The sequence below is a fragment of the Salmo salar genome, chromosome 12 (genome assembly GCF_965601325.2).
Source record: "Salmo salar chromosome 12, fSalSal1, whole genome shotgun sequence".
Lineage (NCBI taxonomy): Eukaryota > Metazoa > Chordata > Actinopteri > Salmoniformes > Salmonidae > Salmo > Salmo salar.
The window spans coordinates 58941073-58959428 of NC_138302.1; positions in this window are offsets into that span (position 1 = coordinate 58941073).

An 18356-nucleotide genomic window follows, 5' to 3' on the forward strand; every position below is an offset into this window, starting at 1 on the left:
GAGGAATCAACACATTGAATACAAAATGTTTCACATGATATTATATTTTGTTTGCGTAGAAAAACCCTGACATACCAGCAGACAGCTTTTACCTCCTAAACTCCTCACCATAAGCAAAGCAATACAAAATGACTTTTGGTGCATTCACCTTATGATATCCAGTGGAACAACCACTTTACAATAGTACATCTATATCTTTGGGGGGGGGGGGGGGGGGGTTAGGATCACTATATCCTATCCCAGGTATTCCTTAAAGAGGTGGGGTTTCAGGTGTCTACGGAAGGTGGTGATTGAAGGAGGTGATTGACTCCGCTGTCCTTCCTCGTTACTTTGTAAAGAGGAAATACATTGACTTCAGAAAGTATTCACACCCATTGACTTTTACACGTTTTGTTGTGTTACAGCTTGAATTTAAAATGTATTAAATTTAGATTTTTTTGGGTCACTGGCCCACACACAATACCCCGTAATGTCAAAGTGGAATTATGTTTTCGAAATTTGTACAAATAAATAAAAAAAATGAAAAGCTGAAATGTCTTAATTTAGTAAGTATTCATCTCCTTTGTTATAGCAAGCCTAAACTAGTTCAGGAGTAAAAATGTGCTTAACAAGTCACATAATAAGTTGCATTGACTCACTCTGTGCAATAATAGTGTTTATTGAATGACTACTGAACCTCATCTCTGTATCCCACAAATATAATTGACTGAAACGTCCATCAGTCGAGCAGTGAACTTCAAACACAGGTTCAACCACAAAAAGGTATTCAATGCCTTGCCAATAAGGGCACCGATTGGTAGATGAGTATCCCTTAATCACTTTGTCATTATGGGGTATTGTGCAAATGGGTGAGACAAAAAAAAAAAAAATAATTCAGGCTGTAACAAAACAAAATGTGGAATAAGTCAAAGGGTATGAATACTTTCTGAAGGCACTGTAAACGAACGAGAAACGCAAAATGTTGTGAGAAGTTTGACGGTAACAAATACAAATAATTGTAAGGAGTCTTAAAGTGGCAATCTGTAATTCAAACAATAAGAAATCTGACACCCTGTCATTGTTTTGGTAAACAACATTGGGCTGGAGAAATGTAACTCTCACATTCATAGACAGAGCTTTGGATGCAAGGACTGAATTACCATGAAATCAAAATGAAAGTTTTCACCATGTTTTGCAGCTACACAGAGTTTGTTTAGAATTCCATTGTTTACTAACAAGGGAGTAAAACATGCTTATATTTTGGGTTCTGATGGGGTAAGACAGTTCAACTAAGCTCATGATGTCACACTCGTCGTAGGAAGGAGACCAAGGCACAGCATGCGTATCGTTCCACATCTTTATTAATATGTGAAACTATGCAAGACATACAATAAACAAAACAACAAACCGTGACAACAGAGGTGCAACATGCACTAACTCAAAATAATCTCCCACAAACACAAGTGGGAAAAACAACTACTTAAATATGATCCCCAATTACAGACAACGATGACCAACTGCCTCTAATTGGGAATCATACAAAAACCCCAACATAGAAAAAAAAACTAGAACACAACATAGAAAAATGTAACTAGACAAAACCCCCCAGTCACGCCCTGACCTACTCTACCATAGAAAAATACGAGCTCTCTATGGTCAGGACGTGACACATGAGGCATTTGTAAGTTAAATTCTTAAAAAATCAATGGCTATATATTATTAATTTAAAAGTAAAAAAATATATGTAAGAACACAGATTGCCCCTTTAACACGGACTTTACTGCTGTTTGACAGATGTATTTTGTCTAAGACAGATGAGCTGATATCGCCGGTTGTAAAGAGACTTATCTTTCCCCCTTCATTCTATTAAAATCATAATGAGCAGTTACAATATCTTTGTGAGTGGTAATGATAATGCAGAGGAAAATGTATTGATTGCTGAAGTTCGATCTCTAGAACGACAAAGGAAAACCGTCATAAATGTGATGCTATTCAATGTTACTCTGCTTTAAGAAACTGTGTGCAGACAAAAAATAAGACATTGGCGATATTGGTGTCAACTCACATTACATCAAATCATCAAAACAAACACTGTGTCATTTTGTTAATGTATTTCTATTATTGCTCCAATCGAGAAGGAAAACAACAACTAATTGAGATGGAATGATACAGCGATGGATGTTGATTTGTTTGGAAAGAAAAATATTTTTTTTAAACTCAACAGAATAAATTATAATGGGAATGATGGGAATAGGGAGTGTGTGTGTGTGTGTGTGTGTGGGGGGGGGGGGGGGGGGGGGGGGGGTTGGGGGGAGGTTATTAACCAACTTCATTGGGAATAATGTAGTTCTTGCCTGCGCCATTGGTTATGACCATCACTCTGTATTATCCACACCTGCTTCAGACTGTCTGCCAATCCATCTCAGGGATTCAATACAAAGGGTAACGTTAGGTTTACACTGAGTATACAAAGCATGAAGGACACCTGCTCTTTCCATGACATAGACTGACCAGGGGAATCCAGGTGAAAGCTATGATCCCTTATTGATGTCACTTGTTACATCTACTTCAATCAGTGTGGATGAAGGGGAGGAGACAGGATAAAGAATGATTTTTAAACCTTGAGATTGAAGCACGTATTGTGTATATGTGCCATTCAGGGGATGAAATGGCAAGACAACACATTTAAACTACATAACCAAAAGTGTGTGGACACCTGCTCGTCGAACATCTCATTCCAAAATCATGGGCATTAATATGGAGTTGATCCCCCCTTTGCTGCTATAACATTCTCAACTCTTTTGGGAAGCCTTTCCACTAGATGTTGGAACATTGCTGGGGGGACTTTCTTCCATTCAGCCGCAATAGCGTTAGTGAGATAGGGCACTGATGCTGGGCAATTAGGCCTGGCTCTCAGTCGGCATTCCAATTCATCCCAAAGGTGTTTGATGGGGTTGAGGTCAGGGCTCTGTGCAGGCCAGTCAAGGTCTTCCACACCTATTTTGACAAACCATTTCTGTATGGAACTCGCTTTGTGCACGGGGGCATTGTCATGCTGAAACAGGAAAGGGCCTTCCCCAAACTGTTGCCTAAAAGTACAGAATCGTCTAGAATGTCATTGCATGCTGTAGCGTTAAGATATCCCTTCACTGGAATTAAGGGACCTAGCTCGAACCATGAAAAACAGCCCCAGACTATTATTCGTCCTCCACCAAACTTTACAGTTGGTAATATGCATTCAGGCAGGTAGCGTTATCCTGGCATCCAACAAATCCAGATTAGTCCCTCGATTGACAGATGGTGAAGCATGATTCATTACTCCAGAGCACGCATTTCCACTGCTCCAGAGTTCAATGGTGGCGAGCTTTATACCACTCCAGCTGACGCTTGGCATTCCGCATGGTGATCTTAGGCTTGTGTGAGGCTGCTTGGCCATGGAAACCCATTTCATGAAGCTCCAGATGAACAGTTAATGTGCATACGTTGCTTCCAGAGGCAGTTTGGAACTCAGTAGTGAGTGTTGCAACCGAGGACGATTGATTTTTACGCACTACACACTTCAGCACTTGGCGGTCCCGTTCTGTGAGCTTGTGTGGCCTACCACTTACAGTTGACAGTCCACATACTTTGCTAAATACAGTGTAAGAGCCTTTGAACGGGATAAGGTAGTAGGTGCCAGACACATCGGTTTGTGTCAAAAACTGCAACGCTGCTGGGTTTTTCATGCTCAACATTTTCTAGTGTGTATCAAGAACGGTCAACCACCCAAAGGACATCCAGCCAACTTGACACAAATGTGGGAAGCCTTGGAGTCTACATGGTTCAGCATCCCTTTAGAATGCTTTAAACACCTTGTAGAGTCCATGCCCTGGCGAATTGAGGCTGTTTTAAGGGCAAAAGGGGGGGGGGGGGGGGGGGCTGTAACTCAATATTAGAAAGGTGTTCCTAATTTTTGGTATACTCAGTGTATTCAGTCCAGTATATTTATTTTATTTATTTATTTTTATTTCACCTTTATTTAACCAGGTAGGCAAGTTGAGAACAAGTTCTCATTTACAATTGCGACCTGGCCAAGATAAAGCAAAGCAGTTCGACACATACAACAACACAGAGTTCCACATGGAGTAAAACAAACATACAGTCAATAATACAGTAGAAAAATAAGTCTATATACAATCTGAGCAAATGAGGTGAGATAAGGGAGGTAAAGGCAAAAAAGTCCATGGTGGCAAAGTAAATACAATATAGCAAGTAAAACACTGGAATGGTAGATTTGTAGTGGAAGGAAGTGCAAAGTAGAAATAGAAATAATGGGGTGCAAAGGAGAAAAATAAATAAATAAATAAATAAATACAGTAGGGGAAGAGGTAGTTGTTTGGGCTAAATATAGTTCAACACTGTTCAACAGATGACACCACAATCACTGCATTAATAAGAATTATAAACTCGGTTGTGTGGGTCATGGATGCTGATTGGCTGAAACAGGATTTCGGGCGTGTGTATATCAGACAATATACTACGGGTATGTTGCTAAAAAATACTTGATTACTGTTCTATTTAAACCCGTTTATAATAGCAGTAAGGCAGCTCAGGTGTTTGTGTTCTATGACCAATATACCACGGCTAAGGGCTGTATCCAGGCACTCCCCTTCACGCATAAGAACAGCCCTTAGCTGTGGTATATTTAAGCAATAAGGTCATTATATTCGGGGGGCTTCGAGCCCTGAAGGTTGATTGGCACACAGCCGTGGTCTATCAGACCGTATACCACGCGTATGACAAAACATTTATTTGTACTGCTCTAATTACGTTCGTAACCAATTTATAATAGCAATAAGGCACCTCAGGGGTTTGTGCTATATGGCCAATATATCATGGCTAAGGGCGGTATCCAGGCATGTTGCGTTGCATCGTGCCCAAGAACAGCCCTTAGCCGTGGTGTATTGGCCATATACCACACCCCCCCCCCCCCCGGGACTTATTAGTTAAATATACACTATTAGAAAAAAAGTGTAGTCTAGAACCTAAAGGACTTCTTTGGCTGTCCACATGGATAACCTTTTGAAATAGCGTTTGCTCTAACTGGAACAAAAAAGGGTTCTACTTGTAACCAAAAAGGGTTATTCTATTGGAACAGCCGAAGAACCCTTTTGGAACCCTTTTTTTCTAAGAGTGTACCACTCCCCCTTGGGCCTTATTGCTTAATTATATACCAGGTAGTTTGGATCCTGGACGCTTAACATCTTTAATCATGTTAACAAAGTTGCATGATTTTACCTCAAATAGGTCATGAGTTATGATTATTACATTTATCGATCTACACAAACTTATGGACCTTTGGTTTTCCCATTTGAGATTGCACATGGGTGTGTGTGTGTGTGTGTGTGTGTGTGTGTCAATATAATTCATTATAATTAAGCAGTCTCTAGTGTGGGGAGAAAAGGCTCAAGACGGCACTGTGGACAAAAATCTATTCATAAATTCTCATACATTGACTGCAATAGTTTATTGGATGATCACAACATGACATGTCAACCAAACGGTGGGTCAACCATACAACATTGCCACCATTGATTGATTGATAGTGATGACATCACAGATGATGGTTGATTCCATATGGAGACTGGAGAGAGGATCATCAGCGGCCTCATCCTGGTCACTTCTCAACTTTTATTTTCTAAAAGAAATTATAAAAATAAAATTGTTAGTTCTGCATGCCTGGTCCAGAGGCATTCAAAGTCATGTAAAGCGGAAGTAACCTCACGGCTACCTCATCATTTTCCCTCACACATGACAATTTTGTGGTCTCTTGCTAACACAGAAAGTTATTTTTCAAGACTGACAGGATAGGGTCGGTTTTAACAAGCATTACAATCGACCCCCATTCCATTCAAGTCAATGGTGACCTTTATAATCAAAAGTTATTACTGACATGGACATATTATGTATTTTATCTGTTTAAGGGGATATATGGGAAGCAAACATAACCAAAACGGCCCCCCGTGATTTATTTGGTAAACAGCTGAGGAACAGGGATTGAGCAATGTTAACACTCTCAAATGAATAGACGGAGCATGACTGCAAGGACTGACCATCCGTGATATCTAATATTTTACAAATAATAGATTAAAACAAGCTCATATTTTGGGTTCTGGTGCGGTAAAATGATTGAACTAAGATCATGAGGCATTTGTAAGTTATATTAATACAAAAATGATGTTTAAAGTGAAAAATGTGCTTATGTCAGGAAATTCAAAAGGATATTCAAAAGCTAATTTGACCTGAGCACTAACAAGGATTTTCAGCATAAGCAGCTTGACTACTGTTAGAGTACTGTAGCTTTATTGAGCTACTATACTTCAACAATAGATGTACTCACATTGGATGGGTTGATTAGGATTAATATCTTCTCTTAAAAAGTCTAATACAGTGCATTCAGAAAGAATTCAGGCCACTCGACTTTTTCCACATTTTGTTACGTTACAGCATTATTCTAATATGGATTAAATAAAACAATTTCCTCTGCAATCTACACACAATACCCCACGATGAAAAAGTTAAATTTTTGCAAATGTATTAAAAACTAAAAACAGAAATACCTTATTTACATAAATATTCAGACCCTTTGCTATGAGACTCGAAATTGAGCTCAGGTGCATCCTGTTTCCATTGATCATCCTTGAGATGTTTCTACAACTTGATTGGCGTCCACCTGTGTTAAATTCAATTGATTGGAAAGGGACACACCTGTCTATATAAGGTCCCACAGTTGACAGTGCATGTCAGAGCAAAAACCAAGCCATGAGTCTGAAGGAATTGTCCTTAGAGATCCGAGACAGGATTGTGTCGAGGCACAGATCTGGGGAAGGGTACCGAAATATTTCTGCAGCATTGAAGGTCCCCAAGAACACAGTGGCCTCCATCATTCTTAAATGGAAGAAGTTTGGAACCATCTCGGCCATCTCTTCCTAGAGATGGCCGCCCGGCCAAACTGAGCAATCGAGGGAGAAGGGCCTTGGTCAGGGAGGTGACCAAGAACCCGATGGCCACTCTGACAGAGCTCTAGAGTTCCTCTGTAGAGATGGTAGAACCTTCCAGAAGGACAACCATCTCTGTAGCACAACACCAGTCAGGCCTTTATGGTAGATTGGCCAGACAGAAGCCACTTCTCAGAAAAAGGCACATGACAGCCCGCTTGGAGTTTGCCAAAAGGCACCTAAAGACTCTCAGACCATGAGAAACAAGATTCTCTGGTCTTATGAAACCAAGATTGAACTCTTTGGCCTAAAAGCTAAGCTTCACGTCTGGAGGAAACCTGGCACCATCCCTACGGTGAAGCATGGTGGTGGCAGCATCATGTGGGGATGTTTTTCACGGGCAGGGTCTGGGAGATTCGTCAGAATCGAGACAAAGATGAACGGAGCAAAGTACAGAGAGATACTTGATGAAAACCTGCTCCAGAGCGCTCAGGAACTCAGACTGGGGCGAAGGTTCACCTTCCAGCAGGACAACGACCCTAAGCACACAGCCAAAACAAAACACGCTTCCGGTTTGGAGCGAGCAGTCGCACCACGCTTCGCTCCACAGGTAATATCCCACTTCGCTACATTACAACGGCTTGATTTGTTTGATCTGAGCAATTCTTCTTAGCTAGCTACATAGCCGTCTTTGTATCAAAGATAATTGTGTAGTTTAGAGTAACTGAGTAATTATCGAGGCTAGCTATCTTCGTGCTCCTAACGTAGTCAACACTGCTAGCTGCTAGCTAGCTAGTCATCACTGTTAGCTAGCCAACTTCTACCGACTAGCAGCACCGCAGAAACTATTACATTACAACGACTTGATTAGTGTGGTGTTAGTGTTAGTTAGCCAGCTACATAGTTGTCTGTGCTGTCTCTGTATCTAAGATAATTGTGTAGTTTGAGTATTATCGAGGTGTGCTAGCCAGCCGCGACGCGGCGCCAGACTTACTCAACACACCTAGTCATCATTAACCCACTGCCAGCTAGCCATCCGTTACCGACTAGCAGCGCTGTAGTTACTAATACTTCACAACGGAACGATTTGACTAGTGCAGTGTTACCTAGCTAGCTACCTAGTTGTCTTTGTCATAGCTTGATAATTGTTAATTGATAATTGTTAGCTAGCCAGCCATCGAGGTTAGCTAGCCAGCTATTTCCGTCCCCCGCGACGCCATTTTTCCTAACCTAGCCAACTATTACCGACGAGCAGCATTGTTGAAACTAAATACACTACAAGGAACGTCTTGATTAGTGTTATGTTAGCTAGCTAGTTACAAAGTTGCTTTGTATCATGACAAGGTTACCTAGCCAGCTACACGTTCAAAGTCAACAACGCAGCCACTGCTAGCTAGCCTACTCCACCAGCCAGCAGTACTGTATCATTTTAGTCAATAACATTTTTGCAACGTAAGCTTAACTTCCTGAACATTCGAGACGTGTAGTCCACTTGTCACTCCAATCTCATTTGCATTAGCGTAGCCTCTTCTGTAGCTTGTCTACTATGTGTCTGCCTATCCCTGTTCTCTCTCCTCTGCACAGGCCATACAAACGCTCCACACCGCGTGGCCGCTGCCACTCTAACCTGGTGGTCCCAGCGCGCACGACCCACGTGGAGTTCCAGGTCTCCGGCAGCCTCTGGAACTGCCGGTCTGCGGCCAACAAGGCTGAGTTCATCTCAGCCTATGCTACCCTCCAGTCCCTAGACTTCCTGGCGCTGACGGAAACATGGATCACCACAGATAACACTGCTACTCCTACTGCTCTCTCCTCGTCTGACTACGTGTTCTCGCATACCCCTAGAGCATCGAGCCAGCGGGGTGGTGGCACTGGAATCCTCATCTCTCCCAAGTGGACATTCTCTCTTTCTCCCCTGACCCATCTGTCTATCTCCTCATTTGAATTCCATGCTGTCACAGTTACCAGCCCTTTCAAGCTTAACATCCTTATCATTTATCGCCCTCCAGGTTCCCTTGGAGAGTTCATCAATGAGCTTGACGCCTTGATAAGTTCCTTTCCTGAGGATGGCTCACCTCTCACAGTTCTGGGTGACTTTAACCTCCCCACGTCTACCTTCGACTCATTCCTCTCTGCCTCCTTCTTTCCACTCCTCTCCTCTTTCGACCTCACCCTCTCACCTTCCCCCCCCTACTCACAAGGCAGGCAATACGCTTGACCTCATCTTTACTAGATGCTGTTCTTCCACTAATCTCATTGCAACTCCCCTCCAAGTCTCCGACCACTACCTTGTATCCTTTTCCCTCTCGCTCTCATCCAACACTTCTCACTCTCCCCCTACTCGGATGGTATTGCGCCGTCCCAACCTTCGCTCTCTCTCTCCCGCTACTCTCTCCTCTTCCATCCTATCATCTCTTCCCTCTGCTCAAACCTTCTCCAACCTATCTCCTGATTCTGCCTCCTCAACCCTCCTCTCCTCCCTCTCTGCATCCTTTGATTTCCTCTGTCCCCTATCCTCCAGGCCGGCTCGGTCCTCCCCTCCTGCTCCGTGGCTCGACGACTCACTGCGAGCTCACAGAACAGGGCTCCGGGCAGCCGAGCGGAAATGGAGGAAAACTCGCCTCCCTGCGGACCTGGCATCCTTTCACTCCCTCCTCTCTACATTTTCCTCTTCTGTCTCTGCTGCTAAAGCCACTTTCTACCACTCTAAACTCCAAGCATCTGCCTCTAACCCTAGGAAGCTCTTTGCTACCTTCTCCTCCCTCCTGAATCCTCCTCCCCCTCCGCCCCCTCCTCCCTTTCTGCGGATGACTTCGTCAACCATTTTGAAAAGAAGGTTGACGACATCCGATCCTCGTTTGCTAAGTCAAACGACACTGCTGGTCCTGCTCACACTGCCCTACCCTGTGCTTTGACCTCTTTCTCCCCTCTCTCTCCAGATGGAATCTCGCGTCTTGTGACGGCCGGCCGCCCAACAACCTGCCCACTTGACCCTATCCCCTCCTCTCTTCTCCAGACCATTTCCGGAGACCTTCTCCCCTACCTCACCTCGCTCATCAACGCATCCTTGACCGCTGGCTACGTCCCTTCCGTCTTCAAGAGAGCGAGAGTTGCACCCCTTCTGAAAAAACCTACACTCGATCCCTCCGATGTCAACAACTACAGGCCAGTATCCCTTCTTTCCTTTCTCTCCAAAACTCTTGAACGCGCCGTCCTTGGCCAGCTCTCTTGCTATCTCTCTCAGAATGACCTTCTTGATCCTAATCAGTCAGGTTTCAAGACTGGGCATTCAACTGAGACTGCTCTTCTCTGTGTCACGGAGGCTCTCCGCACTGCTAAAGCTAACTCTCTCTCCTCTGCTCTCATACTTCTAGACCTATCTGCTGCCTTTGATACCGTGAACCATCAGATCCTCCTCTCCACCCTCTCCGAGCTGGGCATCTCCGGCACCGCGCACGCTTGGATTGCGTCCTACCTGACAGGTCGCTCCTACCAGGTGGCGTGGCGAGAATCTGTCTCCGCACCACGTGCTCTCACCACTGGTGTCCCCCAGGGCTCTGTTCTTGGCCCACTCCTATTCTCGCTATACACCAAGTCACTTGGCTCTGTCATATCCTCACATGGTCTCTCATATCATTGCTATGCAGATGACACACAATTAATCTTCTCCTTTCCCCCTTCTGACAACCAGGTGGCGAATCGCATCTCTGCATGTCTGGCAGACATATCAGTGTGGATGACGGATCACCACCTCAAGCTGAACCTCGGCAAGACGGAGCTACTCTTCCTCCCGGGGAAGGACTGCCCGCTCCATGATCTCGCCATCACGGTTGACAACTCCCTTGTGTCCTCCTCCCAGAGTGCTAAGAGCCTTGGCGTGACCCTGGACAACACCCTGTCGTTCTCCACCAACATCAAGGCGGTGACCCGATCCTGTAGGTTCATGCTCTACAACATTCGCAGAGTACGACCCTGCCTCACACAGGAAGCGGCGCAGGTCCTAATCCAGGCACTTGTCATCTCCCGTCTGGATTACTGCAACTCGCTGTTGGCTGGGCTCCCTGCCTGTGCCATTAAACCCCTACAACTCATCCAGAACGCCGCAGCCCGTCTGGTGTTCAACCTTCCCAAGTTCTCTCACGTCACCCCGCTCCTCCGCTCTCTCCACTGGCTTCCAGTCGAAGCTCGCATCCGCTACAAGACCATGGTGCTTGCCTACGGAGCTGTGAGGGGAACGGCACCTCCGTACCTTCAGGCTCTGATCAGGCCCTACACCCAAACAAGGGCACTCCGTTCATCCACCTCTGGCCTGCTCGCCTCCCTACCTCTGAGGAAGCACAGTTCCCGCTCAGCCCAGTCAAAACTGTTCGCTGCTCTGGCACCCCAATGGTGGAACAAGCTCCCTCACGACGCCAGGACAGCGGAGTCAATCACCACCTTCCGGAGACACCTGAAACCCCACCTCTTCAAGGAATACCTGGGATAGGATAAAGTAATCCTTCTAACCCCCCCCTTAAAAGATTTAGATGCACTATTGTAAAGTGGTTGTTCCACTGGATATTATAGGTGAATGCACCAATTTGTAAGTCGCTCTGGATAAGAGCGTCTGCTAAATGACTAAAATGTAAAATGTAAATGCAGGAATGGCTTCGGGACAAGTCTGTGAATGTCTTTGAGTAGCCCAACCAGAGCCCAGACCCAATCGAACATCTCTGGAGAGACCAGAATATAGTTGTGCAGCAACGCTCCCCATCCAACCTGACAGAGCTTGAGAGGATCTGCAGAGAAGAATGGGAGAAACTCCCCAAATACAGGTGTGCCAAGCTTGTAGCGTCATACCCAAGAAGATTTGAGGCTGTAATTGCTGCCAAAGGTGCTTCAACAAAGTACTGAGTAAAGGGTCTGAAAACTTGTTAATATGATATTTCATTTTTTTATATAAATTAGCAAAAATGTATTATTGGCTATTGTGTGTAGATTGATGTGGGGGAAAAAATAATTTAATCAATTTTAGAATAACGCTGGGATGTCACAAAATGTGGAAAAAGTCAAGGGGTCTGAATACTTTCCGAAGGCACTATACATTCTCTTACATTAATGGGTAAACCTATATTCTATTTGAGACCCACCACCTGGATTCAGTCCTATGTAGCAAAATTTTAAATTGTGTTTTTTACATTGGATAAAAGTAGAGACTCAGAGCTAGAAAATATTCTCTCATACACTGCAGTTGAAGAACAATGGGAAAGTAATTCTGCTTTGAAATATGGAAAACTTGAAACCTGACTTTTGAAATAATAGCCTTAATAATTTGGCATACCTACTGGAGAGCTCTTCTTTGTCTACACCCATTCAGCATTATTCACACCCTCTTAAGCCTTAGCCCCACCCATCTCTTTAAGGATTCACATGTGAGGTCATGTGCTAAACAGAGTGTATAGTGTAGTAAGCAACCAAAGATTTCAAGACTAAAATTGGTAAAAGCAGTAACCTATAATAAGTAAAAACTCCAGGTAAAAGTACACTTTATCTAGTCCTTGGCCTATATCCTAATCTGACTTTGGTGCTGGCCATGTTGTTCTTCACATTACCGTCTCTGGCAAACACACACTATATCAAATAAAATCAAAAGTGTATTTGTCACATGCACATGATACAGCAGGTGTAAACAGTACAGTGAAATGGTTACTTGCATATTTGCATAGTAACAATATCTAAAACAGAAAGTGTACACATTTTTAGATGACGCTTACCCAGACACACTTGTCTAAATTGATGGGTCATGTGAAAGAAATGCTATAATCACCCCCCATCCACATCTAGCTAAGTGGATGAGTCACAATTGTCTAGACATGTAAACACGTTCATGAAATACAATAGATGGCCGTAATCACCCTCAGACACACCTGGCTAACTTGATGGGTCATTTACTAATTTTGCGAAGTGGAGACTTTTGTTTAGACATGTAGCTAACTAGCTAGCTAAACAATGAACCGGCATAATCAGCACTTATACCACTACCAATCCAAACTGATTGCCATAGCTGTAGTTTGACTCTGCAGGTAGCTAAAGCTAACCAACTAGGTTAAATGTTAGCTAGCTAGCTAACATTAGGCTATAACTAGCAATGCAAATGGATATCTGATACGAATAATATTAATACACAGATCATACAGGTAATGTTAGCTAGCGAGCCAGCAAGCTAATGTTCACTAGCTAGCGAATAGTATGCTTTAACTTGAAATGAAAACGACTTTCTAACTACATTAGAAAATTTGAATATCTGAAAATGTAGCTAGACTCTTACCCGTATACATTGATGAACACATCACGGCAGACTGGAACCATTTAACTCAGTTTTGTTTGTAGCTACATCTTGTTTAGCCTGCATTGTGTCAAGTCACTCCGGTTCACACTGACTGTGGCGTGTGCAGAAAGTAGCCCATCGCAACTTTTTCCAACTGATCTGTCGATAGCACCTGCTAAATTCAGGGCATCAATGTTGTTGAGAAAAGTAACAATTTTTGTAGTTCTCAATGGCTTACATTATATCTTTCAAAAATGTTGTGGTAGAAAGTATTATCAAGACATACTGAGCAGCTCACGTTATAGACAGAAGCATGCTACATGGCAGACCAATCCAAACTCATCTCCCGGATTGTCCAACCCATCCATTATCTCAGCCAATCATGGCTAGTGGGAAGGTTCCTTTTCTTTTTCCGTGGCTAAACCAATTAGGCTCATAATTTAAATATTTTATTCGTATTTACAGATAGAATACAAGTTTGTTATTAAGGCACATGAAAGTTTACATGTTCCAGAAGGCATTTCTGCTTTTAAAAAAACAACAACATTCAAATGCCTCTTCTGTGAAGCAGTGATGTGGTCACATTTGGTAATGTAAACATGTTTTTTCATGTAAGACATTATCCCATTCCACTCATTTAAACATTATGGGGAGGTTTTCCCAGACAAAAATTGAACCTACTCCTGGACTAAAAAGTCAGATCAATGGAATTAAAAAAAAAATGTTGTCCAGAACTAGTTGTAATCTGTGTCCGCGAAACCGCTACTTACATTTCACCTAACCTAATACATAAGGCTACTCAGACGGGAAATGGAAATGGTAGTTGACAACTTTTGAACATATTTTGAAGCTATACTGTACATGGTTTATGTTCTTGTATAAACAATGGAGTAATGCAACCTTATACAATATTTTGGGTTATCATAGGGAAAGACACCTCGAATGTTTGTTAGCAGACCGCCATAATATCAAAGAAGAAGAAGACAACTGGGGGAACTTATGATGTTAGATACCTATCCAGTTATTTAGCTAGCTAGCTATTTATGACTATGCCAGAAATACTCATATCTGGCTATACATTGCTTTGACCTAGCTAGTTAACGTTATTAACCAGAGAGACATTCAGTTCTTATCTAGCTACGATTTCTAGCTAGCTGTCTAACGCTAGCTTTAAACAGCTGAATTGACTTCCTATTTTAAAAGGCCTTGATGAGTAAAATAACTAGCGAGATAGCTAGCTAATTAACGTTAGTAGTTGAAACCATCCAGTCTTCTGATTAAATGTCTATCATTTACAAAGCCTTATTTGTTTCTGTCAGTCATACCATACCTGATATCATGTAAAAAAACAACAACATAATTTACATCAAGAATATCAACCTGTAATCCTCCAAAACAAATTGCTCAGTTTGTTCACAATGCGTGGAGAAGAAGGAGAAATTGACTTTTTGTATAGTGTGGCCAGATGGTAGCTTCACTTGCCAAGATTATTGTATGTGTATAATTTGTAAAATGTTATTTTGTTCTGTAGTGTCGTGTAAACCCATGTGGGCTGGGCAATCATATAAATCAATCATCACATTTGAAAATACAGTACAACCCCAATCAAAGTAAGAACATTTACACTTTTCTCAATATTATAATATTGTATAAACATGACGTTCTACTGGAAACTTGCCTTTACAGTGGCTTGCGAAAATATTCAACCCCCTTGGCATTTTTCCTATTTTGTTGCCTTACAACCTGGAATTAAAATAGATTTTGGGGGGGTTGTACCATTTGATTTACACAACATACCTACCACTTTGAAGATGCAAAATAATTTTTATTGTGAAACATACAAGAAATAAGAGAAGAAAAAAACAGAAAACTTGAGCGTGCATAGCTATTCACCACCCCCAAAGTCAATACTCTTGGAGTATGTCTCTATAAGCTTGGCACACCTAGCCGCTGGGATTTTTGCCCATTCTTCTAGGCAAAACTGCTACAGCTCCTTCAATTTGGATGGGTTCCGCTGGTGTACAGCAATATATAAGTCATACCACAGATTCTCAATTGGATTTAGGTCTGGGCTTTGACTAGGCCAATCCAAGACATTTACATGTTTCCCCTTAAACCACCCGAGTGTTGCTTTAGCAGTATGCTTAGGGTCATTGTCCTGCTGGAAGGTGAACCTCTGTCCCAGTCTCAGATCTCTGGGAGACTGAAACAGGTTTCCCTCAAGAATTTCCCTGTATTTAGCGCCATCCATCATTCCTTCAATTCTGACCAGTTTCCCAGTCCCTGCCGATGAAAAACATCCCCACAGCATGATGCTGCCACCACCATGATTCACTGTGGGGATTGTGTTCTCGGGGTGATGAGAGGTGTTGGGTTTGCGACAAACATAGTGTTTTCCTTGATGGCCAAAAAGCTCAATTTTAGTCTCATCTGACCAGAGTACCTTCTTCCATATGTTTGGGGAGTCTCCCACATGCCTTTTGGCGAACACCAAACATGTTTGCTAATTTTTTTCTTTAAGCAATGGCTTTTTTCTGGCCACTCTTCCGTAAAGCCCAGCTCTGTGGAGTGTACGGCTTCAAGTGGTCCTATGGACAGATACTCCAATCTCCGCTGTGGAGCTTTGCAGCTCCTTCAGGGTTATCTTTGGTCTCTTTGTTGCCTCTCTGATTAATGCCCTCCTTGCCTGCTCGGTGAGTTTTGGTGGACGGCCCTCTTGGTAGGTTTGCTGTGGAGCCAAATCCAAATAAAAATCTATTTCAATTACAGGCTGTAATGAAACAAAATAGGAAAAAAGCCAAGGGGGGTGAATACTTTTGCAAGGCACTGTATCTATGTACGTGGGTGGGTGGGTATGTACATCTCCTGCTAATGCAACACCCCCAGGTGTGATCCCTGCTTTGAGAAGGTTCTGGAAGAGGTGACCCGCTACACCCCTCGCTACATGGAGGAGATGGAGTTCATATTTGACCAACCACAGGAGGAAAAGAGGAATAGTATCAGCAATGATGGACATCATCAACAATGAGAGGTGGCCTACACCTGCAGTCAGACTGTTACTAGGAGTGTGTGTGTGGATGTGGGTGGTCTTTCTTTATGTCATCTCTCACTAAACACTTCTGTCATGCCCTGATCTCTCATTCCCCCACTCTCTCCCTTTTCTATCTTTCTCTTTCCCCCTTCTCTCTTTCTCCTTCTCTCTCCCAGTGTGAAGTCTGTGTATAATGAGCTCCACAACACTCTCATTGCCATTAATGAGCAGGACAAACTGCACTGGTGGAAGAACATCCACAGACCGGGCATGCCCACTGACTGACCTCACTTGCAGGTGCAACACACACACCGAGCTAGTGGAAGTTAATAGGTTCTAATGGAGTGTTCTGTAGTATGGGATGATGTAGACTTCAGCCCCTTTATTATTGTCAGAGTTAGTCTAATGTATTGAACAGTGTTACAAGCTAACGTAGCAGACTGTATAACAGTAGCGTATGGTCTAACAATGAGACCATTATTAAAGACTGCTGGAGGTTAATATACTGGACCGGTCTGCCTTGTTGTTCAATGGAGTGTAATGAAACCTATTTTCAGGAGTGGGCACCAGAAAAGAAAAGAAAAAAAGGAAAGAAAGAAAAAAAAAGAAAGAGGTAGATACACAGCAAGGCACGATAGAGGAGCATGTCTCCATATGTCTTTATGACCTCATGCTACATTACAACTATACGTCAGGTTCAGTCTCTTACGATTATCATGTTACACTGTGCGATGTTACCAAATTAAAATCATCCTGGCCAGATTGTATGATTTGCTTCAGTTCTGTTGTCACATTCTGCGATTGGCTTGCTAGGCGATGTCAGTCGACGTAGACTACGTCAACGTCAACGTCTGTGCTATTTCCAGCACCAGGAGCGCAAGCCTCTCTCTATGCTTATGCACAAGCGAAGCGAGTTCGGAAAAACTCAAAGTAGGCCCATGCATATTATAAATATTTTTAATATACAAATTTATGTCCAAACTCAGAATCGAATAGGCTTTCCCAAAATAACATGGTTGCTGTGGTAGAACGTATATTTTAATTGCCGATTTTGTGCATTTATAAAAAGCCTGATTTCAGATGTGTCAATAAAACAAGATTATTAAGGAAATCGTTCTTCTTGCACAACGTAAAAGTTTAAATCAAACTATTATGTTAATCTGACTTTTCACAATAATCATATTATTGTGCGCACACTCGGTTCGGCCGTGTCCCTATTGGTCAGTCACCGGGATCGACAGAACTTTGTTGGAGCCTATGACCTTACGTACTGGTACTTAATCGGCGGACCTAGACCCTGTCACATTGAAGAGCCAAGATGTCCGACAATCGTTTATGACCTAATAATTTGCCCACGACTTGAAAATGTGTCTGAGACGGCAAAATCGTGGCATAAGACGTGGCATAAGAAGGCTAAAATCATACATTCACAGATGCAACGACCATCTTGTTGGGGATGAACTGCGAGAACAGTGCTAGTGCATCCATTACGTTAATTGCCAGGGTTAGAGGTTCCAAAACCCTTCTATGGATTATATGTATACGGCCACAATGCAACAAGCTGTTCCACAGATAGGAGTGGGAACACCAAAGCACACCAAAGACGGCATTAGCAATAAGTAATAGGATAAAGAGGGCCCTTCTAAAAGCCTATTTCACACCATAGCCTGCTGAATTAGCAAGGTAACTTTTCTTACATTTAGATTTTTGCACAACTTAAATGTGCCATGGATTGATGTTTCAGCATTATCTCAATGAAGAGTTTGGCGATCGACTGGCCATGTGTCACATATGATTGTGCAATTTCAAGCCTGCTATAGTTAGTGGCAGGCAGACGAGCAATATCCACCTTCGTACGGATGAAGTCTTACCTGGAATGTGAAACTAAAAGAAGCTGGCTAGCTTTATAAAAGCCTGAATAGATTTGGCTTGCTTCGTAGTATGTCACTCTGGTGACAGATACAGCGACACACACACACACTAACCACTAATCCCTTGTATCTCCCTCTGTTAGTCTAATGGCTGGGATGCCAGTGACACGTTCAACTAGGAGATGTACAGA